Raw genomic sequence first — 27,973 nt, forward strand, 5'->3', positions numbered from 1 at the left:
TGTGCAAACAACTTCTGTCTGTGAATTCTCCTTGTTTCTGTGCGTCCAGGGATCGATCACTCTAGCCAGGAACGGGAGAGAGAGGGATACACTTCTTGTATCCTATAGTGATCGTTTTCTCCAACATCCCAGAGCAGGTGAGCTCACCCCTGTCCTCACCCCCCTTCTGGGCTAGGCACCACTAAGGCTTGGGGGCATCTCACCTCTCAACTGCTGCGAGGCCCAGTCCATACTGATGTCACAATGTTGGGGCTCTGTGTGCTTGTGACATCACGGGTGCCCAGGAGATGGGCTGTGATTCTCACAAGTATGAGGACAGACATCGTGAATCACCTACAATATTGACAGTGAACAGTTACACAGGTTCTAAAGCACGTTGCTGAAGATCTGTCCCCAGAAATGACAGCAATTTCTACTCCCATCAGCAATAGAGGTAAGGGCTCTTTTTACCCCTTAAACTACACTTTTAAAACTGTCTCTTAGTATATTTGGAGGATTTGCTTTTTCACTGGAAGGTCCGAGAGCTGCATTTTCCCTGAGAGTGGTGTTGTTTTCCCTAATATGGTGGGGTCAGGGTGTGGTCAACAGAGTAGTCACAGGCTCCCAGCAGTGCAGGACAGGGGTCAGGAATCCACAGCATTTGACAGGGAGACCCATGCTGGGTAATGGATGACACTGGGCATGTCTCAGGGAAACAGGCTTCAGTCCTTACACTCTGTACCTGAACGGTATGTTCAGACCAGTAACAGGGGGGCTCAGGCTTGCCTCCTTTCAGTGCAGGGAACAGACCCCTCCAAAGTTCTTCTGGTTCTGATATTTTATGGCTACAACTGTAAGACTAAATTCACCAAGGGGCCCGAGGTTGGGCCTGCCCAAGGGGCAGTTACATCACTATGAGGTCAGAAGGTCCTTGAAGGGAATTATCACAGCGCTTGGGTTATCTACTCATGCTCTGGACTTTCAGGGCGTGATTATGCGAGAGACGGCTGGCTCAGAAAATGGGCCAGACAGGGGGAAAATCATGAACTGGGTGCGGCAACCTAGGTAATGGAGACTGATTTATTCCCTCAACAAAAATGGATTGCCAGTCCTCTCTGAAGTTGTGCAGGAGGTGAATTTCTATAATCAAACACAGCCACGGGAGACAGGGAAGGGAAGAGATGCAATGCAAGGACAATGCGGAGATGATAATGGGAGAAAAAGGGGGTGTTTGAGTCTGGAGGGAAGTAGAAAGCGACGTGCTCTCCTTTGGAGGGAAATGGACTCGGACTCGCACGTGACGGAGCAACTGGGTTGAATCTTGATGAAGAGGGTTCCTCCAAGGGGAAAGGTGGGAAGGTACTTTGTGGTCCCTTCAAAGAACCGAGTGCACAGCCTCTGAGCTAGAGGGTAGGATTCCCGGACAGGATGCAGGCTTTGAAGCTTGGCAGGGAGGTCAGGTCAGAACAGAGAGGACAGCATACACCGGACTGGAGGATGTGAAAGATGGTTCTCAGGTAAAGAGGGTTTAAGAGTATTTCCCATGATAATTAGAATGTTACTAAGGTTTCTGGCAGAAGGGTGGAAGATGAGGAGGGGGCAAGGAGGGAGAAGGTGGATATTAAAATTGCATCAATAGACCAAAAGTGAACAATGTGTGAGTTTATATTCAACCCACAGAGTGTTGGGCCGGCCAGGCTTAAGGAAAACCGCATAGAGCGTTAACGCTGCTTTATTACTAAAAATAGAGGAAGACAGGCGACGTAGTACTCACTTAGGAACTTTGAAGACAGATGAGACCACATGCAAAAGAAGTGATAAATAATAGTGGAAGTGAATGATTTAGAGAAGAGGAAATGTATTTTTGTAAAATCAAGCTAGATATGATTTTCTAGGGAACAGCATAATATAATGTCAGATATGTAACTATGAAAGACAATTAATTTACAGGTATCCAAAATATGAGGGAGAAGATTTTATACAATCAAATACAGAAAAATTAAAACATTTATCAAAGATATATATATATATATAACATTTGAAAATGAGAATGAACTAGAGTATTATTTTTACAAAAACATGTTATTAAAATTGACTCAAAAAGAGGTGAAAATCTTAGACAAATGGTTCCAAGGGGCTTTGAGAGAGCTGTCAAAGAATCATGCCATACGATGTTGTTTTACATTCAGAAGCATAGGATTCTGGTAAATATACAATTTCTCAAGAACAGAGAAAGAAATCTGGACATTGAAAGAACATGTCAATACTAAGGATTATTTCAGAAATGTGAGGCAGGTGAATGTTATAAAATCCCAATTATATAGCCCAGTGTATTAATGGCACATGGCAGAAAGAGCAGGCGGTTTCCTTCATAGATTAGGTAACATTAACAAATCTGATAAAACTCAACACCCACACCTAATAATGATTCTTAATAGAACAGCAAGAAAAGGAAAGTCCTAACATGATAAAGACAGACACTTACTTCAAAAATACAGTCACCTGTAGGCAAAACACTAACTTTCCCTGAATATCCACCAGTGGTATGACAAGAATTCTCACTCCATTTTTGTTTACAATATTTCTTCAGTAAAAGAAAGAGGAACATATTTGATAAGAGGAGGCAAATTTTTTTTTATTTTTGAAGATGCTTTCATAGCTGACCAAAATAGTCAACTAAAGTAAATAATATCCAAAATGATTTAAGCTCATGGTGAAGCTCAGGGATTAAAAAAATTTGTCACTGACTATTAGAAGACAGAAAATCCATCTGATTTTTATGTTCAAACCACAACCAGTTAGGAAACATGTTAATTGTTTACACAATAGCCACAAACATGAGAAGACAAACATAATTACTAACAAAGTTTCAGGATTTTTGTGAAGAACAATGGATTCTTAAACTCAGTGGGAGGACATTAGGAAAAATAGACCTGATTTAATTAATACAAACACTGCGTAAGAGAGAGACATGGCCCGTGTAGATCTAGGAAGACTTAAATTACAAAGATAAATTCCACTCCAATGTAATGCAAATTTATCAAATATTCAAGCTCTAATTTGAAGAAACGTTTTAAAATTCTCTTGGACATACATATTTTGTAGATGATCCAAGGAAATTTTAAAAAATAAAGGACAGGTTTTCTGAGATACCAAGATTGGTATGAAGTTAAAATCATGTGTAGAAAGCTCCTTCGAAGTCAAGCAATGGGGCATATTTATTTCCCAAATACACTTACAGACATATAACCGAACAGTCTCCACTCATCCCATGATGCAGCTCTAACTGACGAGGGGGAAATTCAGAAGATATCAAATGAAGAAAATAGTTGAAAGCATAGTATGTCCACTGTTGTCCAAATTTGATTAAAACTACATATGTACACACAAACATGTTTACACAGGGGCACCTAAATGCCATATGCCTGTACCTCAGTGGCTCCAAAAAGATGCCATCTCACCAGCATCTTCATTTTAGCCCAGGAAGACCCCCATCAGAATCTTGACCCCCCCCAGGACCATAAGACAATACATCTGTGTTGTTTTAAGCCAGTACATTCATGGTGATTTGCTACAGGTGCAACAGATAACTAGTAGTTTAATTCTCTGATGAACTGCATCTGTTTCCCTATGGGAAAAGCCCCACTTCTCATAAGGACCCAAACAGAAATAAACCAGACTTGGTGAGGGATCAGCCCTGTTCTTCAGGGAAATTCTTTAGTTTCCCAGAAAAACCCTGGTTGGGTTGACCTGGGACCAACGGGCATAGGAATTTCCTATCCCTGATGAGACCTTGAACCACTGCAGATTTCCTAATTGAAAATGAAATATTTTAATACCAAAAGTGGTATGTTAGAAGGGTCAACTTTGATTCACTTTAATATGTAATCAAACCTTATGCCATTTTCTTCTTAAATGGTTTCAGAGCCTCTGAAAATTTTTCTAGGTGCTCTTTCTTTCACACAGATAGGTTGGGCTAGAAATTTAGGTATTTTTAAATCAAGAGAAGGCTTCTCTTTATACATTTACTCTTTATACGTTGTTTCCTTTTTCTTTATTTTTTTCTGCAATGCACGTACATATGCGTTTGTCATTTGTATTATATGAGAGGAAGAAGAGGAAAAACATTCTAAGTGCTAATTAATTCTTGCACACATGCAAAAAAAGGTCAAGAAATTCTTTGGTAACCTGGCGGAGATATTATGACATAAAACAGTAGTTCCCAGACTGTGGTCTTTAGTCCAGCAAGGTGAGAATGTCCTGGAAACTTGCTAAAAAGCAAAATTCTCAGGTATCGACCCAGCCTTACTGAGTGGAAAACCTAGAACTAGGGGGCAGAAGGAACCTTGTTTATTACACTGCGCCCTGGGATTCTTTCAGAGATAAGGCTCCATGTGTCTTCCGTGGTTTGGGTGGGAACATACCATGGAGAAAAAATTAATACCAGGTCTTCGAATTTCAAGTCTCACACTTACCCAGGTCCCCGAAATGGATGCCATCTGGAATATCCTTTTTCTTGATCCTTTGAAAAGAACAAAAGTAGCATCATAAATTATTTGCTCTTTCTGATCCTTTATGAAAAATAAAGGAGAATTAATTAATGACATCCTCAATCCAACTTTGATTTCACAGATTTGAATACTGTCCCCCCTTTTTAAAAGAACCATCATTTTTATCTGTCTGAGGTCTACTACCAGCTGCTGGCAAAACATTACAGAAAAATGGGGCTCACATAGGCATTAGTATATTTTCAAAGGAAAAAAAAGGGGGGAGGAATCCATATCTACAAAGGAAGTTTCAGAATTCACCGGTGTTTTTTTTTTTTTAAATGTAAATCACCCACAGATTATGGACACAATTTGCACTTGGTGCATTTTTATTCTCAGTCTGTTGTCTTGCTTCTAAATGTCAGTATTATTTTTGAATTTTTGTTTCCTGTCTTGTAAACCATGTTGCATTTCTTCCCCTTTGCTCGTCATGGCCAATCTGTTGGCTTCGTTTTATGTTTCAGCTGTTAATTTGTTTCATGTCAAAATAATCTTTCCACCTAATTGAGGACTGCATGTGGCCTGGGCTTTGAATTAATAGGATTATTGCTAAGTTTTCATTTCACTTTGGGGTGTCAGGATGTAACTCGAATGTTTAAAAACCAAACATGTTTTGTGAGCATTCCTCCTGAGCCCTGGTCTGGAATTTATGAATCCAACATCCTTAAGGTCTTCCTGTTGGAAGTATGGTTCTTGGACCAGTAACATTCTCCTTGCCTGGGAGCCTGTAGGAGACGTGGAATCTCAGGACCAAACGCATGCCTACCGTAGAATCTGCACTAGAACACGTTTCCCAGGTGACTAGTATAGACACTGAAATTTGAGAAGCACCTGTTTAAAGCAAACTTTCCTGAAGTCTTGAAGACTGGGGGGGGATCTTAAACAGCGTAGTAGGCAGGCTGGTAGGGAAGTAAGTGTCCCGTGTATTGAAACATCATGCATCTTTGGTGTTAGGATGCATGGGTATTGTCTCAGGGGTGGTTGAGGAAGTTTGGTCCCAAAGCTACAATGACAGGAAGTAAGGGCATCTGCCTTCCCGAGTCCCAGCCGGGTGACGCCCCTTGGTGGACACACCGCCTCTGGTGGGACTGATGCATTATCCTCTATCTAACCCTGGCTAGTTCCTGATCAAAAGACAGGTGCAACCCTATCTGTTTTTATTTTACTTTCAAGAAATGCAAAACGAGGAAAATCATTAAAGACAGTCATTGTCACTAATTTCTGGCTCTTCAAAAATATCTGAAACTCATTATCGCATTAGTTTTACTCCGTTGACTTTTAAGAGTCAAAGAGAAAATCCTGTTCTTTGCAGTTTCCTATCTAAAGATTATGATCTAGAATGAAAGGAGATACTCATTCTTCAGATACTTAGAGGCATTTCTCCTTAATTCCTAAACTACAGTACCCTGATACCTCCACTGGTGGCCATTTCTCTTTCCAAACTAGGTATGTTTGGAATGTAGGGATGTAGGTAGGCTACATCCACCCAGGTGAAAACCTTTATTAGGGGTCTAGATTTGCGAAAGGCTGAAATCCCATGACAATGAAGGGAGGGTGTTTGTTCTCACTGTGTGGTATCATGCCTATTTATATGACTACGGTGCCTCCTACCGTCTTCCTGTTCCCACAAGTCAATCAGGCACGAGTGAAGGATGGACTAGACCTTGTGTTGAGTATTGATGCCTCTAACTTCCCAATGAGGGCATCCTGCAGAATCCGGGGCCCCCCATCCTGAAGGTAAGCGTGCACATTGGGGGAGCTGACGGAGGAGCGGGCAACAAGTACTTGCAGACAGACTGCTGCTAAACATAAAGTGAGTAAGAACATCAGAGACCACGTTGAGTGCACAATGGCGCTGTTCCTACCCACCCTACTAATCCCTCAAGGCTGTCCTCTGGGGTGATTCACACAGGGCAGGGACTTATCTCGGAAAGGGATTTCTGGAACCTGTAATTATCCCCTGTGACACATGACTGAAGGCCACCCTTGCATTGTCCCTTCCCTGACTTTGCTAAGTTCATGGAGCATTTAGGGACCAGGATTGTGGGGCTTGTGAATCAGGACTTAATTAAACCCAAGCTACCTGGCTCGGAGTCAGATGACCTTTGAGACTATGAACATGAAATGCCCAATTTCCCTACCAGGTGTCTGAGTGTCTGCTGTACGACACTAAAACTCGTGTCTCCAATAAATCCCTGAGCATTCTGTATCCGGATGGTGTTCTTTTATGACTACTGAACTGGAATTACAGAGATGCGATGGAAATGGTAGGATGAACCTGTAAATGCAAAGCATTCACGGGCCCTGGCTCTTTCCACATTCGGATTATTCCATCACAGTTGGGAAACCTGGCCACCCCATCCGACCGTCCTGGGAAAAAGCACATGATAAATGTCCGATTTCAAAAAGGGCATCTCAGGAGATGTGCTTCCCTGAATCTATTAAAACCTTGAGTATATCGGGGCATGAACCTAATTCTTCCATCCTTACCAGTTACCATTTTGTCATAACATCATTTAAATTTCTCTTTTAAGCGCATGTTTATCCAAGTCTTCTAAAAAACAGTTTTTTTTTTCCTCTTGTGAGTAGCTGGAGGGCTGATAATTACTCTGTGTATTTAGTAGCAAGTATCATTAGAATTCTGAATCAAAAATAAGATTAATGATTTAATTTCAATCTTGTTGGGATGACCCATTTAAAAAACAGTACTGATGTGATGGAGTGCTATAAAAGGGTTAAGCATAATTTATTGATAAAACCATTACGACTGGACTGAGATAGCTATTTGTGTCCATAATGGTTCCTGAAATCACACATAGTACTCTCCCATTATCTCACTGCAACATTTATAATTCCTTTTTGGAGGAACTATTTTTTTTAGCCACCACATATGGTCTTACGTGCCAGCCCCCTGTTCTGAGTGTCTTACAAATAGTAGCTCATTCAGACTTCAAAACCACCTGATAAGGTGGCACTCTTGTTATCCCCACATGATGCATAAGGAAATGGAGATGTGTGAGGTTTGGTACCTTCCCCACCGGAACACAGCAGGTGAAATTTGAAGCCATAATGCCAACCCACAGATGTTGGCTCCAAAGTCCAGCCCCCTGTTCTGCAGTATTTCTCCATTACAGAAAAAACGACGAGACCTTGGACGGACGGCAGTAGCAAATGCACGTTGGCATTAGGGGCAGTAGCCAGGTGACAGGATTCCTGATGCTAAATGCTCTGAAATGCATAAGGCCGGTATTTTTCACAGCCAGATGAGTTATTCCAGAGATTTTCTCATAACAAGGAATTATATAAGTTAAGATGTAGAAAGTTAAACTTAAGATTTCTGCTTTTGGTTAAGAAGGAGCAATGAATTAGCTCCCCAATAGGAAAAGAAAAGAAAAAAAAAAAGAAGAAAGCACTGGTTTTCAAGACACTGGCTATCAACCAATGAAGACAGAACCCTAGGAGCTTGTGTAGCCAGGGAGACGAACCCTATGATGGTGGTGCACCTGCAGCCCTGAGGGAGATTCTAGCTAATGGTACAGGGAGGGGGGCACAGACAGAACCCAGCCGACTCCCTGAGTTGAGCAGTGGATCTGAGAGTAGAGAGAACAAGACCCTTAGGATTTTGAGAACTAAGTTTGCAGAGAAAGAGACGGTTGCCTAGAGAATGCCAAAGAGTTGCACAGGGCACCCCTTAAACGATTGAACAGATTACTAATCGGGCATGTGACTAATGCAGGACATGCCTATTACTCAAGGATGGGGATAGGACCCCCCCAAGGGAATAGATAGGACACTGCTTAGTGCTCAGAGGGCTGTAAATAGTGTCTGTTCCCAGTAACCAGTGGGGGAAAAAGACATCTCATAATACCTAAGACATCGCATAGAGGACTGAGGGGTGCCCCCTTAGGAAGGAGGAAATCATTGCCCATAACCTGTGTACTGCTCAGGGTTTTGGGTAGGTCCTGCCTTGAAACAAGACAAGAAGAGATACATCTCCTTCCAAACGGCTGAACGAAATCCTAGAATTAAGCCTGTGATTTTCAGTGGTATAAAAATACCCAACCCCAAAGTGGTAAAATTCACAATGTTCTACATTCAAATATTAGGGAGTTTCAAGCATAGCAACAGAAACTGTTCAAAACTGAAATAAATAAATATATACATAAAAGCACTGAAAAGAGCATAAATGATCTGTGGCAACCTGCAAATATCCCATTGGATGAACAACTGGAATACCCAAAGGAGAGGAAAGAGGACATACAAATTGTTTCTATTTTGGTGCAGTTGATACACAGCACTATACTGGTTTCAGGTCTACAACATACTGATTCAACAGTTATCTCTGTCATTGAATCTTCACCCTAATTAGTGCAGTTACTATCTGCTTACATAGAAAGATGTACACAACTATTGACTATGTCCTCTATGCTGTACTTTCATCCCTGTGATTAATTTATATTATGATTGTGATTTTGAGTCTCTTTATCCCCTTCCCCTATTTCATTCACCCACCCCAAACCCTTCCCCATGGTAACCACGAGTCACATAGTGTCTAGGAGTCCACTGCTGTTTTGTTTTTAGGTTCCACAAATAAGTGAAGTCATATGGTATTTGTCTTTCTCCATCTGACTTATTTCACTGAGCATCATACCCTCTAGGTCCACCCATTTTGCCATAAATGGCAGGATTTTTTTTCTTTTATGGCTGAATAGTATTCCATTGTGTGTATGTACCACATCTTCTTTATCCATTCATCTACTGTTGGACACGTAGGTTGCATCTCTTGGCTGTTGTAAATAATGTGGCAATAAACATAGGGGTGCATATATCTTTTTGAATCAGAGATATTGTTTTCTTCAGGTAAATTCCTAGAAGTGGAAACACTGGGTTATATGGTATTTCTGCTTTTAGTTTTTTGAGGAACCTCCATACCGCTTTCCATAGTGGCTGCATCAATTTACATTTCCACTAACAGTGTGGGAGGGTTCCCCTTTCTCCACATCCTCACCAACACTTGTTATTTCTTATCTTTTGGATAGTGGCCATTCTGACTGGTGTGAGATGACATCTCATTGTAGTTTTGATTTGCATTTCCTTGATGAATACCGATATGGAGCATCTTTCCATGTGTCTGTGGGCCATTGGCATGTCTTCTTTGGCAAACTGTTCAGGTCCTGTGCCCATTTTTTAATTGGCTTGTTTTTTTAGTGTTGAGTCATATGAGTTCTTTACAAATTTGGAATACTAGCCCTTTATCACAAATATATCATTTGTTAATATATCCTCCCATACCACAGGTTGCCTTTTTTTGTTGTTGATGGTGTCCTTTGCTGTACAGAAGCTTTTAAGTTTGATGTAGTCCCACTTGTTTATTTTTGCTTTTGTTTCCTTCATCTGAGGAGATGTATCCAGAAAAAAATTACTCATGTTCAAGAGAGTTTTGCCTATGTTTTTGTCTAAGAGTTTTATGGTTTCATGTCTTACATTTAGGTCTCTGATCCATTTCAAGTTTAATGTTGTGTATAGAGTTAGAAATTAATCTCTTGCACATATCTGCCTAGTTTTCCCAACACCATTTATTGAAAAGACTGTCTTTTCCCCATTGTATAGTGTTACCTCCATTGTCATATATTAACTGACCGTATGTGCATGGGTTTTTTTCTGAGCTCTCTGTTTTGTTCCATTGATCTATGTATCTGTTCCTACATATGCCATAGTGTTTTGATTACTGTAGCTTTGTAGTATAGTTTGAAGTCCTGGAACATGATACCCCCAGCTTTGTTCTTCTTTCTCAAGATTCCTTTGGCTTTTTGGGGTCTTTTGTGGTTCCATATAAATTGTAGGATTATTTATTCTAGTTCATTGAAAAATGCCATTAGTACCTTGATAAGGATTGCACTGAATCTGTGCAGGATGGCCATTTTGACAATATTCTTCCCATCCATGAGAATGAAATAGATTTAAAACCTTTGAAGAAATAATGGTCAGAAATTTTCAAAATTTAAAGAATAACTATAAACCTATAGATCTAAGAATTTCAACAAACTTCAAGTGTAAGAAATATTAGAAAAATTTTATCAAAGCACATCCTAATCAAAACATTCAAAATCAGTGATAAAGATAAAATCTTAATAAGCATCTAGAGGGAAAAAATGTGTTTTATATAAAGATAAAAATAACTTTAGACCTCTTGTCAGTAACAGTGTAAACAAGATGGTGAAGACACATATTTAATGTAGTTTCTAAAAAGTCACCTGGAGTTCTATACCCAACAGCAAATATCTTAAATTAAGCATAGGTTAAGAAAAGACATTTTCAGATACATGAATCCTGGAGAAATTCATGACCAGCAGACCTGCACTAAAATAAGTGTCCACATAATTCCTTCAGCCAGAAGGAAAATGACATTAGATGTTTGGATTTACACCAGAATAAACAGCAGAAGAAAAGAAAGCTCTTTGGTGAATCTACAAGATGGGTTTTTCTTCTTATGTATATATCTTTAAAAAATAATTGATGGTTTAGGCAAAAATGATCGGAATGTACAGTGGAATTTATAATGCATGTAAAACTAAAATGCATGACAATAACAGTATATGCTGAGAGAAAAACAGAAATATACTTTTGTATAAAACTAGACAGATATAGCACAAGAACAGAAAACTACAGACCAATATTCCTCGCGAACATAGTCAAAAATTCTAAACACATTGTTTAACAAAGTATAGCAAAACAGTATAAAAAGGATAACTAAAAACCATTATTAAGAGGGATCATACCAAGATTATGAGGTTGTTTTAACATTCCAAATCAATGTCATACTACCCAATTAAAAAAAACATATTAGTAGAAAAAAAGATTTTTGAAATTCAGTGTGTATTCCTGATTTTTTAAAAAGATGCTCAACCAAATAAGAAAAGAAAGGCACTTCCTCTATCTGATAAAGAGCATCTATATAAATCCCACAACTAGTAGCATTCTTCAACATGTATCTCCCCGCCAGACCCCGTAAAATCGGAACAAGACCAACACGTCTGCTCTCTCGACTTCTCACCATTGTACTAGAGATTCTAATTGCTACAATGAGGACATTTCTTTTTTTAAGTCTCCAGATTGGAAGAGAGGAATTAAAACTGTATTTACAGATTATTTAATCATCTATGCAAAAAATAGAATCCACAAAAGAAACCTACTAGAACTGCTAATGTATTTAGCAGGGTTGCAAGATAAAAGATCAATATGCAAAATTAAACTGTATTTCAAATACTAGCAATAAACACACAAAAGCTGAAATGGAGAAAACAGTATCAGTAACAATAACATCAAGTGTATGCAATACTTTGGGATAATTCTGACACAAGGTGTGTGAGACCTGTATACTGAAAACTATGAAACATTGCTCAGTGAAACTGAAGACCTAAATAAATGGAGATGGCTACTGTGCCCATGAGTTGAAGACTGTATTGCCAAGTTGTCAGTTCTCTACAATTCAATCTTCAGATTCTAAGCAATCCCAGTCAAAATATCAGTAGGTTTTTTTTTTTTTTTTGTCAAAATGAATAGACTTATTCTAAAATTCTAAAGAAGCTGCAATAGAAAAGAAAAATCTTTGGAAAAGAAGAACAACAAATTTGGAGGTGTCACAGTACCGAATTCTAAGACATAGGCAAGTGATAATCAAGACAGCATAATATTGGCATAAAGATAGACAAATAGATCAATGGAATAGAACAGGGATTTGAGAAGTGGCCCCCCACATATATGGCTAACTTCACTTCTAAATACACAAAGTCCACTTGACATTTGAGGGTCATCAGAAGCAGATATTTGGGACTCACGCCACCATATCCTCTTTCAGCTTCCATGCAGACTAAATGATCAATATTGTTGCCAGTTAAGCCTTCATTTCTTCTCAACAAAGAATATGATGTAGCTGTTCCTAGCTGATGATACAGCTGATTCACCATCTTGGATGCTGACCAACACACATCTCATGTTACAGGAGAGAAACCCAGGCACTGGGGATAATGAGAGGCTGATTCAGAATCCTGTATGACAGGACAGAGGATAGAAGAAAAGAGTCAAAAAAGGTGTAGGATGGGTACAGAAGATGGTGCAACTAAAAATAAAAAGCTAAATTGTCTAAACTTAGACATGTACCATAGATACTTTTATTTGATGTACCTTGAATCTGTTAAGATATTTATGATCTAATAGCATCTTAACAAGGGATAAAGTACTAATTTTAATCATGGTTTATCTGAAAAGATACATAAGTGAAATTGTGCTCTTTTTTTATATCCTTGGTGGTTTATTACACCATGGAAACCATTTTCCAATTCTGGAAAACATAGTGTAAGAAGACTAACTGGTTTTTATAAACGTATTTCTCCTGGCTAGACAACATGTCACTAATATATTTAAAAAGGATATATCTACATGAAACACACTTATTATCATTTAAAAAATTAAGTTATTATGTATAAGATAAATATATGGAATTCTATATGTACTGACAATTCATTAAGGATTTATATCCATTTGTGATACTTCTGGAATAAAATTCAGTTTCAAATTTGGGGTGCCTTTTCTTAACTTTGCCAAGGTTCGTCCCAAGCAGGCTTCCCCACCGATTACCCCTCGAGTGCTGTTTTTGGTACATGGGTGGGAATATAGGGCATACGTGTGCCGTATGTGTGGAAGTGAACAGGGTGATCTGAGGTCTTCATTACTGATGACACAGGCTGTTAATTATCTCCTCTGTAATTGAACTTAATGAGCATCACTATTTAAGACTGAGATGCTTTAGCATTGTCTGTTATAAACAAGTGAAGGCCTGGTGGAGAATTACAGGGCTTGGTGATGTTGTAGTTCACTCTCAAACAAAGGTGATTTAATGTTCAATTAATCTTGCGAGGAAGGACAAGCTGTCTCACATCGTCCCCTGATACCAATTTATATGTACTGCTGGGTCTAGTAATAACCTGATGTGAACTCTAATAAAGAAGAGCATTTTTATCCAAACATTCTGTCTCCAAGTAGCCCATATGTTTAGTCCAGACATTTCATAACAGAATGTTGAAATGTGGAAGAGATATTTACCGTGTGCTACTCAATGTAAACTATAGTCTCTTAAAAGTGATCATCAGCTTATTACCATAGTTACAATTCATAATGAATCATTTGTAAATCATTTTGATAAGCCCCTTATAATTAAGGTGTTTTCATTTTGTTTCTAATTGTTCTAATCAATGCATTATAAAAGCTTACTGATAAATTTTGTGTTGTCAATGGTTAGGAATTTGTAAACACAGTAAAATCCTGACTAAGTGATATGTCACTGATCAAACCCCAAAATATTTTCTTTTTATTTAAAGAGATTTATGAGGAAGAGGGGAATGCTTTAGGATTTTAAAAATGTAGACCTGAAAAAAAAAAACCAGAAGGTATATTTTGTTCCTCTTCCAAAGGAGATTAAAATTTAGAGCAAGTCTTTACAGTGTTAGACTAACCCAAGAATAAAGTAGAGAAGTACCTCCAAGGACACACGGAAATCTTGTGTAGCCAAGTTAGGTTTTAGGTCATTTGGGGATGAATGGATGTTTTAATAAATGGCATGATGAAAAATGTATGCAGCCATTTCAGAAACGATAGACATTAGGTCCATACCCAAGAATGAATCCCTGATGGACCAGAGACGAAAAATTAAAGGAAACAAAATCACAAAAGTCCTAGGAGGAAAACTAGGAAAATTCTTCTATGACCTCGGTGTATGGAAATGGCTTTGTAATGATGACACAAAATCCAGATTTAATAAAACAAGAGATGATAAATTTGACATTACAGAAAGCTCCACATGGAATCAGACTCCATAAATAAAGTTAAAAATAAAGACAAAGGAGGAAAAAATATTTCTCACAGATAAAGGGCTGATAGTCCCTAATATACAAAGACTTAAAAAAATGTGGGGAAAAGCCACAGATTTTTTAAAAAGTAGGCAAAGGCACAAACTCATAACTGACACACAAGACTTTTCTTTTTTAATGACCGTTATATGGAAGGGTGTTGAACTTGACTTTTGTAGGGAGAGATATAAGCTAAAACAACACTGTCTTCTCTATATTGACCGTTATCAACACCTTGGCAATATGGTCTGTTGGCCAGGCTCTTTGGAAATACTGCCCTTAGGGCTGTAAGACATACAGTGGCTCTCGGGAGGAGTGACAGTATGTAACAGGACGACATACATCTTTACCATGCAACTCAAAAATCCCACTTCTGAGACTGACAAAAATTAGGCTTGGGGTGGATTAATGATTGTGCATTGAGCATTGACTCCCCTATACAGAATTTTATTGTTGTTAACAACCATTTGATCAATAAATATGAGAGATGCCCTCTCAAAAAAAAAAAAAAATCCCACTTCTGGAAATGCAACGTTCCCACTTCTACATCTCCAACAATATGAAACACATGTGCACAAGGCTATTTCTATGGCACTATTAGTCATGGTAGGTATAACTATTGGAAGCTACCTAAATGCTCAAATAGATGGTTGAAGTAATTATGACACAAAGTGGAGTACTATGCAGCTGTGAAAAAGACGGAGACACTCTTTGTGATCTTCTGTGAGTGACACATTATTTTTTAAAATATGTACATACATACATATGGTATGCTAGTGTATGATAAAAAATTACAAAATGTATATATAATTGCTTATGGCTAGGGGAAAAAAAGACATATTGTTACAGTAAAGCATGAAAAATAACAAAAAATCCATGGGTCCACACCACTAATAAATATACAGGTGAATGGGGAAGAAAAATGTTTACAGTAGAATGTGGCAGGTAAGCATGAAAGGCATGGAAAAATCAGCAGTTTGCTCTCATCATAGCAGATGCCTTTGAGCAGGAATCATTAATGAGTATTGTGTCTGTGCAGAAGGGATAAAAAAAGAAACTGTGCAGTGAAGAAACTTGAAAACACCTACCATGTCATCAACATTTAGCATTGCTGGGCACAGGCGCTGAATATGGATACATTGCTTAGGAAACCCTTCAGCTAGGGATGCATGACAAGGGATGGAACACGGGGACCACCAGGCAAATGCACATTGAGGACCATTTGATGAATAAGCGTCCAGAATTCATCTAAATGTTGGTGTTACCACAAAGAAAAAGTGAGACTCTTCCAGACGAAACAGACAAAAACTATAACCCACTACCCAAGGCTGGACCATTAATGGGAGAGAAAGGATCCTAAAAAGAACATTATTTGATTGGATAAAAAACTGGAAATTCGGTAGTACAATAGGCAATATTAACTGTTAAATATACTAAAGTTGAAAACTGTTCTGTGGTTATTCAATGAACAGTCTATTAGAAAATAGACTTTAAAATATCAGGGTAAAGGGCCACAATACTTATTTTTAAATGGTCACAAAGTGTCTACTATCTCTCTCTCTCATCTAATCTCCCTATCTCCTTATCTATCTAGTCTATGTATCTTATTTTATCTGTCTGTATCTATGCTTCTATCATCTACTTTCCTATCATTCTATCGGTATCTACTGTCTGTCTGTCTATCTATCTATCTATCTATCCATCTATCTATCTACCTATCTATCTATCTATCTATCTATCTATCTATCTATCTATCTATCTATCTATCTATCTATCACCTATCTACCTATTTCTACATATCATCTATTAATAAAGCAAAAATAAAACAAATGGATCAAAGTATTTATACCAGATAAATCTGGATAAAACATATGTTGCTGTAATATTCTTGCAACATTTCTCTAAGTTTGAAATTACTTTCACATACAAGGTTACTTTAAAAAAAAACTTAAGCCACAAAAAAAACAAAGCCTTAGAAAAAAACCATGGTTTCTGTAGGAAGAGCTTGTTCTCAGTATAGAGTAGATGCTCAGTAAATGTTTCTTAAGTAAATTAGTGACTATTTTTAAACAGATAAAATATACACAGAATTAAAATGTGTATTCTTTTTATATACAGTTGAATTGAAATATGCATGTCCTAAACTTGTCTTTAATAGCAAGTTGTTACTAAAGCCTGTGTTTGTAAAGGAGCCTCTATGTGCATATGATTGCTCTGATAAAAATCAAAGCCACGGTATCCTTTGCCTGCTTAAGTGAACCTTTCACTGTCTGTCTTTGTGTTTCCTTCTGAGAACGGATGACCTTCTGAATTCCATCAGGGCAGAGAAGGTCCGACCATGCACGGAGTCCACCTTGGTGCATGTTACTGTCCCAGGTTTCATATCAGTCCTTGTATTTGGGGTGCACTAAAGAACACATCAGCACCTCTTCCAAGCACACACACTGCTCCAGGGTGTGGAGAAGCTGTGTCCCGGGTGACCGCCCCCATTATCAGCAAGTGTCCCATTTTCCTTCTTTAACTGGCGTGCATTGCAGGCCTGCATGTCCCCACAGCTTTCACAGAAGACGAGGTGGTGACACCATAATTAGCATTCAGCCTCTGAACGTCCTGAAGGCCTGCGAGGCCTAGTGGAGCCCTGCGGTGTCGGTGGATCAGGCCAAGCCTTCCTAACCAAGGGAGCAGAGTGGGGCAGAGGGAAAGGAGAGAGATACATGTGAATTTGTCACAGAGGAAAGTCCCATTGTCATCAAACATTACCCAGATCCACGTGGGGATGGGCGGGGAATGAAGGTGGCGGATGAACTGTCTCCTCTCTTCAACTTTCTCTTCTCAGTTATTACTTTGGGAACACCTGGCATCAGCCTTCCATGACCTCTGCACCCTGTGGAATAAGTCTGGTGGCGAGGAGTGAGATGATCTGTGGCCTTGATCACACTTTCTAGCTCAAAGCACAGGACCCACTTGGAGTTATACACATTTGGACGATCGCCTGAAATGCTACGTATGATCTGAGTTTGGAGAGGTGCCATCTTTAAAAATAAAGAAAAAGAGCCATTGGAAGGTCAGCCACCAAAGGCAGGACACCTGTAATTCTGGCAGCCAGTGGGGGCATCCTTACTGTAAGAAGCTTTTCTCCCAAAGCCAGGAAATGGGGCCTCTGCGGTGGGGTTTGCTGAGATGGCTGGAGGTCGGTGAGCACATCTGGGCTCTGGAGCTATACTATGTCAGGGTTTCGGGGTGTTGGGATGAACCAGGAACTTCTGCTGTTCGATTTCTCTCCTTGCACTGAGGTTTGTTATCTGCTGCATCTCATAGTACTGTTTCTTTCCACAACAGCTTTCTTTGGTTTGATCTCTTTTTAGATCCTGGCATTTTGTGAACACAGTTTTTTGTACAAGACTGCTTTCCTCGGTTGCTATGGTGAAATGTGGTCTTTTTAAATGGATGATGGTGGTCAGGGTGGTGAGGGTGCAGGGGGAGACCCTTAATTTTCTCCTGTTTCCTTCTTTCCCTACATGGCCATGTCTCTAAGGGGACAGTATTCTGATAGTTTCCCCGAGGCCATGGTACTTCGCTGCTACTCTCTTGTCCATCAGGTTCTGTGAGCCACTAACATGCATGCACAGTCTTTTGGTGCTTATCATTTTTATAATCTATCTAATGTTCCTATAAAATGTAATTTTTATCATTTGTGTTTTAATGTGTCTGAGCACATCATGGACATTCAACCTAGAGTAGATGGTGAAAAAGTTCAACAGGGGAACTCACACACTGTCACATAACCAAATTCTCTGATAGCAAAGTGGCGAAACTTTTTATTTTAAGAGACAACAGTAACATCTCTCATTTAATGAGGACTGAACCTGGTGGACGGCAATGCTTGGATCCATCAAGATCATTTTTGGTTCAAAGTTGAGATAAAAGAAATGGTGAATTTGATTGGCATGAGGTTATTAATGTGCAACAGCACGGCTTAGCTAGGCACGGCAATAAATATATGGAGGAATTGATTTATTATCACCCATTCTTTGGGAAAGGCGTAGAAGAAAGAAACTTACTAAAAGAAAAAGGAAATTGGAAATGATTTCAAAGAAAGCAACTCCTCAATTATGGGAGTGAAATAAAGTGTGCAGCATCGTATGACAGAGGCAGAATTAGTATTTTTCAAGTGAAGCATTCCCATAATATTTGGGGTCCAATATTGTGACACCTGCCAAAGATGGCAGTTGCCTATAAAGCTAGAATAAGTGTTGTCATAATACATTGCTGAGATTTTATATTTATCTTTTCACAGATGAGAAATATGTTTTGGTATTTTTCTGAACAGACAGCCAAACGTTCCCCAGCCCTACAGTTCCCCATATGTGATGTCAAAGAGCTGAATCACTTATACTACGGTGTCTTCTTTATCTTGGAGACAGCAACCTGCACCAGTGCAGCTCTTTGCCTCAGCGTCTCTGGCCCCATGGATAACTCACAAATCAACAGTCCTGCATTATCACACCCACTTTGAAAGCTTCCCAATATTCATTCTTCCCATCCCCGTCCACCTTCTCCAGTCCAACCAGCTTCCAGTGTATCTGAATCCCAAAATGTATTCCTTGTTCCCTGTTCTATTATAAAATCAATAACCCCTGAATGTACATACATCCGTAATAAATAGCATACCTGATGCAGACAACCTGTAACACCTCCATAATTAACAAGTATTTGAGAAAAAAAGATGTTTCCATCAGTGCATCTCTTTCTTAACTTTATATAGAACTCTTAGATGATAAACTCAGGCTGATTGGATGAATGAATCCCCAACCAATCTCTTAGATGTTATTTTGTACCGAAGCCTGCTTTGCGACAGAAGACCAAATTCAGAGGCATTTCCCTGTGGTTGTACCAGTTAACTTTCCTGAGACTATTTGGGGTTTTTGGGAACATAAATATGACAGACACAGATGTTGGAAAAATGACCAACATTGACTTTAAGCTGCAATTGCTCTTATTCTGCAAAAGATAGTTTGGGTGAAAGAGCCTTAAAACTTTTCAGTGTTTCTAGGAATTATTCCTTGGTGACACAACTTTCTCAGAAGCGGGAGAACTGAATTTTCCACACTATCTCACTCCGTTAATATTGACCACCTTACCAAAATAATTTCTTTTGGGCATATATGATATTTTCTTAAGTGAATGAAAGCTCCTTGTTTTTTTTTATTTTTACTTACTTATTTGTTTGTTTATTTATTTACTTTTATTTTGGTATCATTAATCTACAATTACATGAGGAACATTATGCTTACTGGATTCTCCCCATCACCAGGGCCCCCCCACATACCCCATTACAGTCACTGTCCATCAGCGTAGTAAGATGCTGTAGAATCACTACTTGTCTTCTCTGTGTTGTGCAGCCTTCCCTGGGCCCCCCTGACATTATACATGCTAATCATAATGCCCCCTTTCTTTGCCCCCCCTTATCCCTCCCTTCCCACCCATCCTCCCCAGTCCCTTTCCCTTTGGTAACTATTAGTCCATTCGTGGGTTCTGTGAGTCTGCTGCTGTTTTGCTCCTTCAGTTTTTTGTTTGTTCTTATGCTCCACAAATAAGTGAAATCATTTGGCACTTGTCTTTCCCACCTGGCTTATTTCACTGAGCATAATACCCTCTAGCTCCATCCATGTTGTTGCAAATGGTAGGATTTGTTTTCTCCTTATGGCTGAATAATACTCCATTGTGTATATGTACCACATCTTCTTTATCCATTCATCTACTGATGGACACTTAGGTTGCTTCCATTTCTTGGCTATTGTAAATAGTGCTGCAATAAACATAAGGGTGCATCTGTCTTTTTCAAACTGGGCTGCTGCATTCTTAGGGTAAATTCCTAGGAGTGGAATTCCTGGGTCAAATGGTATTTCTATTTTGAGTTTTTGAGGAACCTCTATACTGCTTTCCACAATGGTTGAACTAATTTACATTCCCACCAGCAGTGTAGGAGGGTTCCCCTTTCTCCACAACCTCACAAGCATTTGTTGTTGTTTGTCTTTTGGATGCTGGCCATCCTTACTGGTGTGAGGTGATATCTCATTGTGGTTTTAATTTGCATTTCTCTGATGACTAGTGATGTGGAGCATCTTTTCATGTGCCTGTTCGCCATCTGAATTTCTTCTTTGGAGAAGTATCTGTTCAGCTCCTCTGACCAGTTTTTTAATTGGATTATTTGGAAAGCACCTTGTTTTTTTAAGATTATTTAAATCATTTATAAGGCCCCTAGATTAACTGGCCACACCCAGCTATGTTATTGAAGTAGGGGTGAATAAACGATTTGGCAGGACATGGAGTTGCCATGTGAAACAATACTTTGAAATAATGTCACATCTCGTGTTCCTGGGAGAGGAAAGAAGCTGTTTTCTCTGAGCTGTAGTTTGTCCACACCAGGCTGCAGATGAAGGGGAAATTTTGTATTTCTGACAGGAAAACATACCCCATATCCCAGGTAAGCTTCTTTCATAAATCCACTTCCACTTGGTTGTAATGGCTTCCCCAACTTCCCGACCTCTTTCCAAGACTTGCTCCATCCCCTGGGAAAAGGTCAGAGGGTAACTTAAGATTGATTTGCTTCTACTGATTCAGTATAAAAGTGTAAACACTAAAGGTTACTAGGGAGCTACAGAATGAAATACTGATTGTTCTAGAAAATATGAGGACAGGCGAAGTCATGACTGACACATGAAATCATGGCATATGTAACACCCCTATTTTCTTGTTTGCATAATTCCAGAATACTAGGACCAGGACACATTCCAGCTGGTAGTTTTACGGAAGCTCACTGATTCATTAGGAGAAGCAAAGATTGTTCTGGAACATGAAGCTGTCATTTTGGTGTGGGGGATGGGTTTCATACAGTGATGTAAAAAAATGGAGTGATCACCGTTTCCCACACCACTGTTACAATTGATGAAATGAGACCTTAGGACGTTTTTGTGCTGTGCTGGATCTTCCAGAGACAGATGATATCGTATCTGGTTCACCTTGGCTGCCATTTGGTGCTGCCCAAGAAAATGTTGTCCTTGTACACAGAGGACACACATTCCTGATGTAGCAATCTACAAGGTGGGTGACTTACTTCTTCAATTAATCCTTAGGCTAATTCTTCAGACTAGGTTTGCTGAGATCTTCAGTGGAGGTAGTGTGGAATTATTTTATTCTAATAACGAATTACCATTTGTTCTTCCCTGATATTGAAAGGCAGGGTGCGACGTAAGGGTCATGGAACACAGACAGAGCTGGATCCACATACTGTATTAAGGTGGGATTGTGTCATAGAGTCTACCAAGTTACGGATTTTAAAGAAGATTAATTTTGGGGGTGGATGGAGAGCAAACAGGTGCTTGTGAAGCTGGGAGAGGCAGATAATGAAGGGAGAAGTGTAAGCCATCTATATTCCTTCAGGAAGGTGAATCTACATAGCCAGTAAGATTTCCTGGTCCCGCTGCCTAAAACAGAGCCAAGAAAATAATGCATCATTGGACTTGTATTACAAGACGTTATGAAATCCATGCCATTTCTCGGAATCATCACGGTTGCCAACCTTTACTAGTACAAACCAACATCTTACTTGCTTATCACCAGGAACAAGATGCTGAGACATCACCATTTTGGTGGAAAAGTTGTGGATGCGCAAGGTGGCCATCACAGTGGGATGTGAGGCCAGTAGACTCGGTAACCAGAGACATCATGAATAGCCCCAAACAAAGTGGCATGGCCGTGGTGTGCAGTAGGACTGCATGAAGTCACTTTTGTGGGAACAAAAATATCCCTCATCGGAGGCAAATGACATCTCTGAATGGCAATCCTTCCAATCAACACATAGGACGTCAGAAGGAAATTGGGTCTATATACCAAGAGGAATAAAGGAAGAATGTCTAATTTCTGTAAAGTTACAAGAATTAATTAGGATTTCTTTCACAGGTAAGGGAGAGCATTTCAGTGGTGCCAAGCCCAGGATAAGTTTCAGGGAAAAGTAGTGAAATACACCTATATTTTTAAAGGTAGATCTTATAGTCTTAAAGGCAATTTTAATTAAACCTATCAACTAAGCTCCTTAAGTCCCCAACAAGAACAAATATCCCACATCTATAACAGACACTTGGAATATACCTTGTTCTCGCCCAATTATATTACTGGTTAGTAATGATACCTAACTTTATATAGTATTTTCTAGGTGTCAGGCACAAATCCATATACCATAACCTACATGATTTTCAAAAGTTCTATGAAGTACATAAGTAGTTTTTATCAGCATCCTGCAGTTGAAGAACTTAAACCAAAGAGAGGTAAATAGCTTGCCCAAGGTCACAAATCTGATAAATGATCAAATATGAACCCAGCAATCTTAGCCATTATGTCGTAATTTACCAACACGCATAATTTAATCATCATCGTCATACTGGTGATAGTAAAAATAAATTCCCTGGCTGCAGTAATACAAGAAATAAATGAAAAGTAATATGTCATAATATAACACATATTTTCACTACATGACTTAACGAAGAAGCCCAAAGAAGTTGGGGGGTGAATTGCTTGTACCAATAACTAAAATATCATGAACAGTGCTGGAATTTTTCTGAAATTGTTCACAACTCTTGGGTAAGCTTCCAAACAAATAAACTTCAATTTTCCCTCTAATTACTTGGCAGCTGTGTTCCTGGAAAATTTAGTGCCTATTAAAGCTGTGTGAAAAAAATACTGCTTGCGAGATGATATAACATGGAGTTAGGTTCTAGACTGAGAGATACTTCTTGAGAGCTTTTGTCTATAAATGACTACATGGTGGAAACGTTTCAACAGTCTGTAGGAAATAGTATAATTCCTTTTCATTTTGTTTTATTTTAATGTTCCTCTAAATGCTGTAGTGTCCCTAAGTTATTACAGTAATGGTCACAACAGTGAAATCCCAAAACCACCATTGAAGAGATAACAGTTCTAACAAATCTATGGATAGAAGTCAGGACCTTCTCAAACTCTGAAATTGTAGGCAAAATATTGAGTATAGAGGCATCCTCCTGGGGAGGTTGTCAATAACTTGTAGGAAATTCTCAAATCATGATTATCATCTAATCATGTATAGCTCCAGCAATTCAATAAAATTCATTTTTCAGTAACTTTTTAGAATTTTTTATAGGATTACACATTGTTTTTTGTGTCCCCGTTTCTCTCCAGCTGTGGTTGAGCGATGGAATTACAGAGTCACTTTATTCAACATTGTTCTAATCTTGTTACTTTCAACTTCTAACTCTCCTTATTTCATCTTTTTAAATGCTAGTCATTTATATAGAATATTGAACACCTTTTCTCTAACAGTCCCCTTTGCATGCGGCTTTCACAGAACGGCATTAATCATTGATTAAAATTTTAAAATGTTACTTTAATAATATTAACAAAGTATTTAATCCCCTATTGAAAATTAAATCCATATTTCTTTTTTTATGACCGTCTGACAGCTATTGAATGAGCTGCCCAGCAGCAAGGCTAACAGGATTCCTCTCTGGGCATAACTGTTAGTCTGTGTCAAACGTAACAAATGAGTTCCAGCCAGAGTCCTGTGGAAACTGGCCCTGAATATAACCCTGAGAGAAAGGTTACAGTAGCAGTTGTAGAAGTGGTTTGTGTCTGTCGTGCCTTGTTGAAATGTTTGCCCCTCCTGTGGTGTTGGAGGAAGGCATAAAAGAATGACATGTCAGAGTTTTAACCTTTTGTGTGGTTCTTATGTATAAGGACTTTGAGGAGAGATCAAATTTGCATAGTTTCTCTCCTGGGATTAAGATCTGGAGGTCCAAGCGAAAGCATGTCATGGTGGGATTCTGAAGAGAACCGGATGCCAGAACCCACAGGGGACTTGGTCTGAAGACTGTCTCAGTGCCGTTGGATATGCACAGAGTCTGAGCCTTGTTTCATAAACGAAACTGAAAAAATAATCAGTATCCTGCCTAGTTCCAAAGGTCCAAATAAAATAAGGAAGTGGGCATAAACGTGTTAAGTCGATCATGAAACTTTATACAATTATAAAGTTGAATTATGACCACCTCATAATAATTGTTAACTAGTGCCTGTTTGAGAACGGAAGCAGAGCTCTTTTTAATTCTGCGTTGTCCTTTACGGATGGGATTCAATATTAGTATTGTGCATCTGTCATTCATTCTCAGGGATTAGTGAATTCTCCTTGTAGCTGTTAATATGCAGGCAGGCTTCCAAACTCCGCTAAAGGCATGCATCTAGGATAACCATAAATCGAATGATATTACTGAAATGATGAGTTCTAATTATGGGTATGAAATAAATTAAAAGACATGAAGTATTTACCCGGTAATCGACCAGATTAACCCTCCCCCCCCACCAAAAAAAAGAAAACAATGTAGGACATTGTGAATACTTACTCTCATGATGTATTGCAAGGACACATAAATCTGTGCTCTTAGAAGTTTAAACTATATATTCTGCGCTTGATTTATAAAACCCGCTAATAAATCCAGTTCAACTTCTCATTGAGAAATCATTATTCTAAGCATCAGCTCTAGCTAAGTATGAGGATTTATCAGCCAGGAAAACACAGGTACAAAATGATTTTGAAATCATACCAATAAATCTTGTAAAGAAAACAAAACAAAACAAAAACACAATGTTTCATTTACAAATCTTTACCTGACACTTGGAATACGTGGAAGATTCAGAAACCATGACCTTCAGTACCTGCACAACAAGCCATTATCTAATCTCAATTCAACACTTCCCAGTTTCTGAGGGGTCCCTGTTAGCAATCACAGCGTGAAAAAGTATGTCATTTTAAAGGAAAGCTTAAAGGGATTTTTCATTGTCGGAGTGAGTTGGTCTGATAGAAGCTGCTTTGGGACCTTGCCCAGACCCTCTGCCGGGCCAGTGCACATCATTTTCTCCTGTCGGAAATGTGCTTGCTCTGCCTGGAAAGGTGCCCCCGACCTCCCCACCCTCGTGACCAGGATACGTATCCCTACCATGGCATCAGGACGGATATCCAGAAACCCAGAGGGCTGGATTTTACTGAAGGCTGGTCTTTTTTCATTTATTTCTCCTTCCTTATTTTCTTTCCTTGTATACCTTTCCCCTCCCCTATTTCTTTCACCCACCCCCATGTTTCCCTCACTGATTTTTCCCTGTGTCTCAATTGCACGCAGGTCCCCATGTCAGGTTCTGCTCTGGCCAACCCAAGCCAAGTCCACTGCTAATTTCTAACGTTCTCATATGCGTATCGCCACTGCAGTTCTTGTGGATGACCAACTCCAATCTAAGGTAAGCAGGGTGTCCTTGAATGTCCCAACAAGTTATTTATTTATTGTGTTTACCAGAGAGCTTCTGAGTCAATCTGAACATCTGAATGCCATCAGCGGTAGCTTCTCATTTTTTCCATTTTGTGTTTGTGCTTCCCCAAATCAGAGGTGGCTTGATATGTGTGCTAGCTAATTATCTCTAAGAGGGTTAGAGATAACCCTCTAAGAGGGTTTTTCATGGGGTTTCACTACCTGGAGTGAAGTCTTGGTTATCTGCACACTGGGTATCAATGTCTGTCTTAGGATGGGCAGGGCTGTCCCCAACAGGAGGAGAGGCTCTAGTGAGATTCTGGCCTTCTGCTCCAAACCCTCTGTTCCCCCCCCACCCCCATGACTTGGAACCACCATTAGGAAATGCATTAAGCACGCAAGACGTTGTGCAATGGGCACACAGCACTTTGGGAGCTGACACAACATTTTCCATTCTTTGTGGATGATGATGAATGTGGCTGTCGATGAGGAGAATAATGGGGCTTAAAAATTTCAATACATGGAGAACATTCCCTCTAGGAGCTGCTTAAATAGATGCAAAGCTGTTAGTGACTCATGGTGATTCACTTGCATGCAGCCAAAGCTCCTGCTTTGCAGCATCTGCATCCTTAGCAAGAGACCCAAGAGTCACAGACGATCCTTCGTCGCCCTCTTTTGGCTCGGAGGTGCAAACACAATTATTATAGGGAAGAGATGGGGTTCCATCCCCTTAGTAGGGAGAATGGATGTGAAATTTACATGGCCATGACTGGTCTTGAAGCTGGGAAATTCAGTTGGGCAGATTTCTGTGGACATTCATAGCCTCTTGAAGTGCCATCGTGCACGTGGGGACAAGTGGGATCCTATGCACGTGGTGACAAGTGAGATCCCATGCCCGTGTCCAGCAGGGCATGTGAGCTGGGAAGGGATCTCTGGACCACTGCCTGGAACCACGTCACTGCTAACACTTGGCACTTGCTTGTTACGGGGCTGGAGGTATAAGCTGCCTGTTGGGGCATCTGCACACTGTGTGTAAAATGGGTATCAAAATACCTTGTGGCACATGGCTGTTTTGAAGATTACAACGTGAAGTTAACAAACGTAGTGGACTTAGAAAACTTGATATCAAACTCTACAAAACTATATTACTAATCAGCATAGCATTAATATCAATAATATAACATCTAATAATCTATAATAAAAACATAATATACAGCTATATAATACAATGTAATATCTATTAATATATTAATTAGCACAGATAGTTCTATTTACATATGAATATATACATTAGCATACAGATATTGATGATCAATGTATTAATATGTAATAATATAAACTCTGTATATTTTAGTATAATAAATGCTTGTGTGTATATAGAAAGAGTGACAGAGAAGGAGAGACATATATATATATATAGGTATATAAGGTATATATATAGGTATATATATAGACATATATATATAGGTATATAAGGAGACAAGTGTCCATGCAGGCTCTCTGTGTATAAAGGATGCATTTAAATAAGAACATTGGCAGTTAAGTCTATAAGTTTCTTTGTTTTCAAGCAATATCGGCCTCAATAAGGTCTGTTCGAGCTGGCACCATTATTCTGCTCCCCGTCAAAGGACGTTCTGTGTTGTCTTCCTGCACGTCTTCCCTACACATCAAATTTTATCCTACTTTAGATTGTAGGAGACATTGGAGATTTAATCACACCACTGTCCGGATCACTCCACTCAGAGAAAGAAATAGGAAGTCCAGACTGAAAAGTCTGATTACGGGAAAGTAACTTGGCAGGTAAGACATATGGACAGAGATATGGTTTGTTCAATTCAGGGAATACTGGTGCTTTAATACACACTTGCATCGGATGCACGGAATCAGATCAGAGGAACTGACCGTCATGACTGAACCGCTTTATCAAAGCACGTGAGCTTATGCCCATGTGTTTTAACACATCCCCAGGATTCCCAGAGGCCTAACTCCTGAAAAAATTCATATTTTCAAAAGGAAAGAGCTTACGGCTTGTTGCTTGATAATGTCTGTGATACATAAAAAAAATCACATGTAAGCAGGAAAACAAAATGCTAAAATGAATGAAAGAGGGAAATAAACCAATCATTAATAGAATATTGTTCATTGCACTTGAAACCTACGAGCCATCACTTCACACTGGGAAAATAACGCATGTCACTTTCCTCATGTCCTCAAAATA

General features: G+C 39.2%; 1 long non-coding RNA gene across 1 annotated transcript; it reads left to right on the forward strand.

Moving 5' to 3' along the window:
* LOC140847476 (uncharacterized) lies at window positions 1-27,553 on the forward strand. Its single transcript, XR_012127529.1, has 3 exons — window positions 1-433; window positions 25,633-25,747; window positions 27,444-27,553. It is a non-coding gene; the product is annotated as an uncharacterized lncRNA (long non-coding RNA).
* The last annotated feature ends 420 nt before the right edge of the window (window positions 27,554-27,973 follow it).

The sequence above is a fragment of the Manis javanica genome, chromosome X, assembly GCF_040802235.1.
Source record: "Manis javanica isolate MJ-LG chromosome X, MJ_LKY, whole genome shotgun sequence".
Taxonomy (NCBI): domain Eukaryota; kingdom Metazoa; phylum Chordata; class Mammalia; order Pholidota; family Manidae; genus Manis; species Manis javanica.